Here is a 10,745-nt window from a genome sequence, read left to right on the forward strand (position 1 = left end):
ACCAACAAAACAAAGTACAAATATTGTTCTCAAACTCGAAAGTACATACAACAACAAGGGATGGAACGCAATCTAACATTCACAGTGCCCGCTGTGGATATAGGCCATGCCATATTCCAATAATAAGACACAAGTCATGATGAGATATGCCACCACGTGAAAATAAATGACATTATACCTTCTGACGTCACACAAGCTCTCTGATCGGCCCGTTTCTCACTGCCTGTTTTAGTGACACAACAACATGCAGCGCAGTCAGCATCAACATTTACACTCATATTGCAACAGTGAATAATACTTTTCATCCCTGGCAGTGAACCTATACCTCAGACGTACCTCTTAATGAGAACTACACACACACACACACACACACACACACACACACACACACACAGTGTGTAGTCGCACAAAAGCTCAGGCCACGTTTACACATACTCAGGTTTTTACAAAAACAGATATTTCCGCCTTCTATGTCTACAAATAAATCTTCACTTACACCTGATCTTTTCCAAAAAATACTTCATTTACATGGATCTGCATATAAACTCTAGGTGGCGCCGCAGAAGCTACTGATCCTAGTCAGCATTGACCTGTACAACTCTGAGATACAAAGAAGTCTATGAGAAGGAATCAACTTCAATATGTCAATGTTCTCTGTGTCTTCTTGTGTGTTTTTGGTGTATTTGGGGAGTGACAGCGCCCCTACAGGCCTGGCATAATGACTACACACCCTTAAGCATCGTGGTGAGCCGTGTTCAGTGAGATTTTTAGAAAATGCCGGGGAGAAAAAAGACTGATTTGGTTCAGGTGGTCTCATTCCTCTTGTCAACATTTATCTCAACAAAAATAACATTGTTTATTTAAAGAAAAGAGAAATAGTACTCCGTCCCCCCACGTGAAGACGGATGTGCTTTAAAACAACGATCTGGAGTTCATCTTTTCCTTTTCTGCCAAACTTTAAGAATCCTTAACACACACACACACACACACACACACACACACACACACACACACACACACACACACACACACACACACACACACACACACACACACACACACACACACACACGTCACTGTGACAGAAAGCTGAAAGGACAAAATGAGGGACTCCAAATGTCAGGCTGGAGGGTCGGTGTGAAACACGACAGAGGAGACTGTGTCTTTAGCACCGAGGGGCGCCGGCGCCACAGTTTTAATAAATGGGTTCTCTGACCTGCAGAAATATTCATTTTCAGACAAGATGACATTTTATCTTCCTTCCGGTTTCCATGACAGAAGTGACATTTGATGACATTACTGTTCTCTGTTTAAATGTTTCCATTTCAAGCACGTAAGGCCAAATTACCACCTGCAGCACCGCGCGTGTGTCAGTGTGTGTGCATGCGTGTGTGTGTGTGTGTGCGTGTGTGTGTGTGTGTGTGTGTGCACATGTGCATGTGTGTGTGCGTGTGTGTGTGTGTGCCTATGAGTGTGAGTGTGCGTGTGTGTGCCTGTGAGTGTGAGTGTGCGTGTGTGTGTGTGTGTGTGCGCGTGTGTGTGTGTGCCTATGAGTGTGTGTGTGTGTGTGTGTGTGTGTGTGTGTGTGTGTGTGTGTGTGCCTATGAGTGTGAGTGTGCGTGTGTTTGTGTGTGTGTGCCTGTGAGTGTGAGTGTGCGTGTGTTTGTGTGTGTGTGTGTGTGTGTGTGTGTGCCTGTGAGTGTGAGAGTGCGTGTGCGTGTGCGTGTGTGCGCGTGTGTGTGTGTGCCTATGAGTGTGAGTGTGCGTGTGTTTGTGTGTGTGTGTGTGTGTGTGTGTGTGTGTGTGTGTGTATGTGTGTGCGTGTGTGCGTGTGTGTTCCTGTGACTATAAATGACACTTTCATCAGTCCTTTAGTTGGTCATGTGACTTCTCTCTCTCTACCTGGCAGCTCCGAGCGGCGTTGTCATATAAACAAACTCCAGAAACACAATACAAGTTTGTCATTTTCACTGGCAATCTTTGCAAACTGTGAACATTTCCAGGATGCATTCCCATCTCTTTCTTCTTCAGCTAAAGGAAGCATCATTATTGAAGGTGATCTTCCAGGTTGGTTCCATGACTGATTGGCTGTTTGTTTCCTCTGCAACTGAAGCCAGTTTGACACATGAGGGTGAGAAGCTTGTTTCACGTTTTGCTGAATTGTCACATGAAACAGCCACATAAACGTACATTGTGACTCCTGAACTCTTCTTTGCCTAACCTGAGAGCTGCTTTCAGAACTGAACCCCCCATTTTGTCCAACCACATTGTTTGACAGCCCCCCCGTTATTAACGATATGACTTGTAGCCGCGGTGCTGCATGTGAGTCTGGCATTATTTCCTGAGCAGTGATAAACGGCAGCGATTTGACAGTTTGCTTATTTGCCTCTCCCTCAGAGGGACCCTCATCAGCTAATTTCAACATGGCAGCCTCAGAAGCTCTGCTCTTTGGGGAAATGTCATTTTTAATTAAATCCCAGGTCCTTTAAGATAAGCAGTTAGGCGTTCGTCTCACCCGGGGCGTGACGTTGTCAGGGGCCCGGGAGCATGACGTATGTCTGTCAACATTAATCATTATGCTAAAACTGCCTGATTCTTTTCTTCTGCCTCTCAGAGACCAGAGCTGCCAACAACAGAGCCATCACCAGGTCCAGAGAGGTCCAGAGAGGACCCGATCCTGGAGGGCCTCCCTGGTGCCACAGAGTGTGTGTTTGTGTGTCTATCAAGATCACTTGACATATTGGACAAAAAGCAAAGATCGACCATCCGTGGCGGGCTGGGAAAAAGCTTTATTGTTCCGATGATTAGTTGAGCGATTATTATTTTAAATCATTAATTAATCTAATAATAATCTAATAATTATAAAAAAATCTTATAACATTTCAATGTTTATTCAACGTTTCTTTCATACATTTGTCATATAGTATTGTTCCTAAAATCTCTGTCAAATTAAAATTCAGCGCAAGAATTAAGCAGTGCAAAATAATAATCATTGAACATGCATGTTAAAGCACTGGTGTTACCTGAGTTTTATCATCTAGATACACGAGAAAAGCCATCAGCCCAACACCGTCTGATAATCCAGGTAGGACTCTACGTCGAATGGTGACCAACCACCTGCCCCAGGTGTCCTTGTCCTCCCGTGTTACCCCCAGCTCCTCCTCTGCTTTCCCTGCACTCACTCCAACATCTTCAGCCGAGGAGCCGATGCCGCTTGGGAGATTGAGACTCAACCCAGAGGAGCGCAGGCGCGGCCTCACCCAAGGCCTTTGCATCTACTGTGGACCGGCTGGCCACATTCTACTGGAGTGCCCCGTTCCACCTAAAGACCAGGCTATGAGCCTCTGGAGGGGCGCTGGTGAGCCACATCCCTATCGACCCCTCTTCCCAGCGCACTCAACTCCAAGGTATTATTTCTGATGAGACCACTTCCTTTCCAATTCGAGCTCAAGTGGATTCTGGTGCAGATGACAATGTCATTGACTCTGTATTTGTGTCCCAGGCTAAGATCCCTTCTGAACCACTTCCTAAGCTTATGAAAGTTTTTAACTTTAAACGGTAAAGCTCCTGGTCTGCTCTTGGGTTTCAGAAACTCCATGCACCAGCTCTCAGCCGTAACAAAAGTGCTGGCCAATGTTACTTATTGTACTATTCCAGTGTCTCTAGTGGTTTCTGGTAATCACCATGAGTTAATTAGTCTCAACATTGTTTCTTCACCTACATGCCCCCTGGTTTTGGGTCTTCCCTGGCTTAAACTCCACAATACCCACATAGACTGGTCAACTCAATCCATTGTTGATTGGAGCTTATTTTGCCACTCCCATTGACGGCATGCTGCAATTCCTTCTACAGTTTCGGACTCTCTCTCTCCTCCCAAACCTGTTGACCTATCCATTGTTCCATCGGAGTATCATGACCTCCAGGAGGCTTTTTTCCAAGGATCATGCTTCGTCTCTCACTCCATACAGGCTTTATGTCAAATAGACTTGATACCAGGTGCTCCATTACCTACTAGCAAGTTGTACAATCTTTCCAAACCAGAAAGAGAGGCTCTGGAGACCTATATTTCTGAGAGTCTGGCTGCTGGTCTCATTTGTCCATGGGGGGAGGGATTGGTACACACTTGTGTTTTGGATTCCTTCTGTGTGCACCCTCCTCCCTTTTTGTTTTTTCAGCAGAGCAGTGTGTGGCTGACTGCTCCTGCTGCTGCAGACTGGGACAACCCTTGTGTTTCAGCCGGATGAGCCCAGCACTACACTGCCACATTATCCCTTCCTGTCCAGTCCTCCTGGCTGCTCATTTCCTCGTGTTCTGGTGTTTCCTGCTCCAGTGAAGTTCTTCAGCTCCCTGCCTCCTCTGCCTGCTCGAGACCTATTTTGGATTAAATCTTTGAACTCACCTCCTGCCTCTGTCTCTGCTTTGGGGTCTGCAAGTGAAACCTACGGTGGCCCTGAAGTGCAAACCACAACCACAAATCACTGAACACAACAAAATGAAAAACACAACTGCAAATGAAAAAACACAACTGCAAATAATAAAAAAAAAAAAAAACTGCAAATGAAAAAACACAACAAAAATGAAAAAACACAAAGACGGTAACTTAAAGGGAAAAGGTAGGCACCAGTTGGCAGAAATAGATCTCTCTGATTGGACGACAGGACAGTAGCGCTTATTTCGCTTGTGGCGCGTTTGGATTCAAGAGGAGAAAATATCGGGACGGAAAGGAGCAACAATGTTTTGTCCAAGCTGCGAGAAAGAGTTGGTAGAAGAGTCACCAAACTTTTCCATGTTTGGAAATTCGTGCTCCAGGCAGAATAACTTCCAGTTCAAAGGCTGAACTGCACCGTCGTCCAATCAGAGAGCTCGCCTGATGCTCTTCCTTTAAAGTTAATGTTGTTGTGTTTTTCAATTTGTTGTTGTTTTTTCATTTGTGTTTTTCAATTTGTTGTTGTTTTTTTCATTTTTGTTTTTCAATTTGTTGTTTTTTAATTTGTTGTGGGGTTTTTTCATTTGTGTTGTGTTTTTGAATTTGTAGTTGTGTTTTTCAATTTGTTGTTGTGTTTAATGATTTGTTGTTGTGGTTTGCACTTCAGGGCCACCGTAGAAACCTAACAGTATATGTACAAATAGATTTTTTCTTTTTGAATATGGTGGGTGAGGCTTATGTTCATTTTTTAAAAATAACATAAGCCACAAATATCTCTGGTCCATATTGATGTGATTATTGACATCGACATTTTTCACAATTACACACTTAAATCATGCAATACATCAAATTACTGTATAGGCAGAATATTTCCCAAAAACTCAAATATATTGTTTTCAGCAAACTGCACCATGATCCTGTCCTGTCCATTCCTACATGACCCCGCGGTCATGTGGTCATGGAGCAGTGGATTCACTGCAGCTTTTCTTTCACCATCACACTGAAATCCCCCGGAATTGAAATATTGCTGTCAAGGCAGATCTGTAAAAACTCCCTAAAAAGTTTAAATGTTTTCAGTAAACTTCACCACATTGTTGTCCGACATAACCCCAGGTTTCTGTGTCAATTTTGAAATGGACTCACTGCAGCTTTTTTTCACAATTACACACTTAAATGACACCCAATACATGTAATGCTGTACAGGCTAATAAAAAAAAAGAATCTCCACAGGTACAATAAAAGTATATATGAACTTATTCAGGACGGTGTGTTGCGACATCCACTCATCTCGCTTTTTCCCTCTTTATTTTTTTATTGGAGTGGAATTAGTAAAAGTCAGACAATATTTAAATATACAATTACTTACATGTACTTGTTTTTCTTTTGTTTTTTTAATCTCATTACTATAATAAGGCAGCCTTTATTTTACACTGACCACCTGCTGTACAAAATGTCTGTGCATGCCCCTGAATACTATCTTTTTGTCTCATATTTGTATGAGAGACTGACGGCATGTCACCAAGGGGAGTACCTGCACTTATTTTTTTCCACTTAATGCACATCGAAAATAAACACTGACGTGTCGGGAATTTTTCTTTCCCGACACGTCAGGATTGTTCAGCCACTAATAGGGAAGGTGAGCTGGGTTTAGACCGTCGTGAGACAGGTTAGTTTTACCCTACTGCTGATGTGTTGTTGCAATAGTAATCCTATTGCAACAACACATCCATGTACATCAGGTTCAGCAGCAGTGTGTTCTTACTTTTAAACTTTGAATTGAACAAGTTTGTGCATTGTAAGAAATATTATCTCTATATTCCTGCGTGTTCCTCTGGCTGGATGAGGAAACAGCAGAGCTGAGATTGTTAAGAGGTTACACAATTATTTATTAAACAAAGACATTCTCAGCCCATGGCAGCTTCACACACCACAGCCATGAACTTCCCCAGACTTACGGTGAAGGAAAGAGAAAGATTCAACACAAAATACCACATTTATAAACTCTGGGTGCTTTGATTCTTCCAGGGAACCGCCTCCTGTGACCCTTGACCACTCTGTCCAATCACAGTGGACTCCTGTCCTCGACTCATCCTTTCTAAGGTGGGCTCCAGTTTCCCAGAGTGCAGTCACTTCCTTGTTTATGGTTCAACAGGCTATTGTCTCTGAGTGTCAGTGAAGCCACATAGTAGACAATGGAGGGAAAAGCTCATGGATGAAAGCAAAGCTATTGGGTACATCCGAACTGTCCCTCCTCACTCCTTCTCTATCGACTTTCACTGAACCCCTGGATGACGTCACGGGGTTAAGGAAAGGTGTTAGGAGGCTTCATATAGGAGTTAGTGAAAGGCGGACATGTTCGTGCGGCAGCCGGACCGCACTGTCACTTAGTGACATCATAATAATGCGACGGCAGCGCAAGTTAATGACGTCTGCTGTGGCGGGGAAACAACAACAAGTCTGTGAAAATGGACTATAAAAAGCACATTTGGGTTTTAGATGATGTAAAGTTGTTCAATGCAGATTATTGCTTCTGTAACTTATATAATCTGTGTCCTTTTTCCATCATCGTGATTTTCCGTAAATGCTCAGATGAGCGGGTCCCTTTAAATGTTGTCACTGCAAGGAATTGTGGGGCAGCATGAGCTGGTCTCCTTTGATAAAGGATGCATCAGTGTTTCCTAGGGTTAAGGAAGCAACCAGCCTCTTTTTCTTTGCTTATTGAGAATTCAGGCAGTCCTTATCATGGCCGCCACACAAGACACTTCCAGGGTTCAGTGAAAGTTGATAAATAAGGAGTTAGGAGGGACATTTCAAATGTACTCATTGTCTCTAACAGTGGACCTAAAATGGCAGACTGCATGAAAGAATTCAAGTTAAAATATTTCAACTCTCCCCCTTTTTGGCCAACACAAACCACTGGAAAGATAACACAAGCTTGGGTTCCTTCTCAGTCAGTGAGATGACATTCCATGTCCCAAAAGCCAAAAGATGGGCCCCTGTCGTCGACTGCCGCCTGATCCACATTGCACCCAACCCCTAGGTAGTGTCTGTGGGTGGTGGGCCCACAGAGGCTACCATCATAGAAGAAATGTTTCACTTTGATGTTCAACAAATTGCACCCTCATCAAAAGTTGTGTGTGATGATAATGCTTGATGGAGACAGAGCATGTCAATGATTGTGGAAGACCACAGTAGGTTCCCTTTTAAATCTTGTCCCTGTCTGAATTGTAAACATACTTGTATATCATCATGGCAAGAGTTTGCCACAAAGTCTTTGTCCAGTTGGGAGGGCAAATTCAGCTGAGAAGGAGATAAAACAGGCATGTCAAATCGGTGAGGAAGTGATAAAAGGAAATATTATGTTAGGCTCTAGCTTAACAAAACTTTAGAGCAACTTTAGAACAGCTAACATTAGACATGGGTCGTTTTGAAGGTAACAATAGACTGATCGTTTCCTTATTACGCACAGACAAATATGTGAGTCTACTCAATGTTGAACTGCAGAATATTTGTATTGTTATTTTTTGGGGTATTTAACAAAAAAATATATTGTTGCTAGAAAGTTAGCTTGATTTGCTCCAGGGGACAACAATCAGATGGATTCTTTTATCACTGTTTGTTTTTGAGTTTTAACGGCAGTTGGCTTCCAAACATTTGCATTACTGCCACTTTCTATTCTGTATACTAGTTCCTCTGTACATTCTCAACCCCTGCACTGTACTATACTACTGTACTTTCTTTTATCACTTACTTACCTTGCTCATTTTTGTATTGTATTGTAGGAACTTGTTTTATGGTAGCCTAAAGTACTCAGCATAACTGTTGGACAGATTAACTTGTGAGGCTGCTGTCTCTAGTGTGTGCCTGAAGTTGGCTGTGTCAATGACCTACAAACTACATATGAAGCATCGTTACAGCGGGTTTTACTCAAGCATGTGGTGCGAAATGTTGACATCGACTTCATGCCTTGTCACCATCCAAGTACCTCTGACAATTGTATGTACACCGCGATCCAAATTATTATGCAAATGATATATTCCTTTAATTTTCCTAAATAGTTGATGCAAATCACAGTCAACATAATTTAAGTCATCAACCGCTAGCGCATATCGCAAATGTTATTGAACAAACCTCCCAATGATGTTTATGTACTTCTCAAGGTGTTTTTTCAAAAATCCAAAACTTAAAATGCACTGTTCCAAATTATTACGCATAACAGAGTTTCAAAACTTTTGATAGGTTGTAGGGTTAAGGGTCAAGTTACATTTTAACATATGACCCCTTGCTTGATAGCAGCTTCACAATTCTTGCATCCATTGAACTTGTGAGTTTTTGGAGAATTTCTGCTTGAATGTCTTTGCAGGATGTCAGAATTGCCTCCCAGAGGTGCTGTTTGGATGTAAACTGCCCCCCACCCTCATAGATGTTTTGCTTGACGATGCTCCAAAGGTTCTCAATAGGGTTGAGGTAAGGTGAGGATGGGTTTCTCTCCTTTTATGCCCAAAGCAGCTGAAGTATATAAACCATATATCTCAGTATATGTTATACTAATACAATATATTAACCATATATCTCAATATGTTTTACACAAACACAATATATCAAACAGATATCTCAGTATGTTCTATACTAACACAGCTAGAGGCTGCTATGACCATATTAACCTTGCCTTACAAAAATATAGCTTAGCTCAACAACAGGAAAAAGAATGAATTTGTTCCAGACAATGCTTGCATACAAGATAGTACAGAATATGACCCTTGAACGCTGCAAGCACCTGAAAGACATACATATAATAGCAAAAGCAGGAGTAGAGTAAGGAATTGGGGAAGAAGACAAGGAACTGAAACCACTGACCCGGCGACAAACATGGGACAAATAGTCGAAATACCTCAGTAATTGAAACCACTGGCATAAGCAACTTTCAGGAGAATAGGCTGGTTCTTAGTGACAAGGTCAACACAAGGTTTTGAAGTCATCGAAATGTTAATAGCGTGACCATGACTAATAGAAGCGGACATAGGTTTTTTCCTCAGCAACCGTGGGAGGATCGAGAGGAAGATGATTGACAACCATCGGCTGACCAGTGAACTAACGGGACCATCCGCCATGGGAGGACCCCCAGATGACCAGGTGACCTGCATCACAGAGCAGAGCTGTAGTCAGTTTAGCACCCTGCTCCTTGTGAGCTAGGGTGACTTCATGTCTGCCTGCTAGTGAGGGACTGGGTCTGGAGTTCTGCACCAGCACATTCAATCCAACCTGTAAGATTTCTGTAATAAATTCACTTTAACTGACAGAAGCTGTTTTGCAGTCATTCTTCCTCAATTTGATCAACGAACGCACAGGATCCAGAAAGGCGACGCAAAATGACTGGATTCAACACAGCCAATGATGAAGAGGTTTTCCTTGCAGCATGAGATGATGCATTGTCATGCATGAAGATGATTTTGTGACGTAAAGCAAGGTTCTTCTTTTTGTACCATGGAAGAAAGTGGTCAGTCAGAAACTGGAAAAAAGATGACGTAATCGCCCCCCTCTTCCACCCACTGCCGTCTGCAATGTCATCAAATAACCACAACAATCAGGGACGACAAGCTCCGGTGGAGCTGCAGAAGCTAGTGATGCTAACAGCAGGAAGAGCGCGGCCATAGATCTATAGAACTAGAATTATAGAGAGGTTTATGGGAAGGAATCTACTTCTAAATGTCTAAGCCTCGTGTTGAGCCGTGTTCATAGTGATGTGTTGACAGGATTTTTTTGGAGAAGGCTGGGGAGAAAACATTGTTTTTTCGTCGTGTGGATGTACCTTAAAGGGGCTGACAAACTCTCTCCTCATGATCCCGACCCAAAACATGACTCCACCACCTCCTTGCTGACGTGGCAGCCTTGTTGAGACCATCCACTACTCCATCCATCTGGACCATCCAGGGTGGCACGGCACTCATCAGTGAACAAGACAGTTTGAAAATGAGTCTTCATGTATGTCTGGGCCCACCAATTGTACTGCCTCCGGATGGCAAACTCATAGGTCACTGGAACCATCCAGGCGACTCGGGATCCTCCACTCCTCAGCGATCCAGGCTGCTCTCTCTTTGTCGCGGCAAGCTGCGTCTTGAAAAAGACGGTTGTGCTCTTTAGGTGATTCCATCCTGACACCAATATCGCGCCGCAGTATGCATACAGGGAGCAGAAGACGGACTGTATTGCTCAGGATGGTCTTCATTTTTGAACCACATGTACATGCGCCGCTCAGAGGGGTGTGCTCAACCACAACCTCACCTCCTTACGCACAATGCACACAAATCTTACGTGGACA

This window comes from Blennius ocellaris (genome assembly GCF_963422515.1).
Source record: "Blennius ocellaris genome assembly, chromosome: 19".
Lineage (NCBI taxonomy): Eukaryota > Metazoa > Chordata > Actinopteri > Blenniiformes > Blenniidae > Blennius > Blennius ocellaris.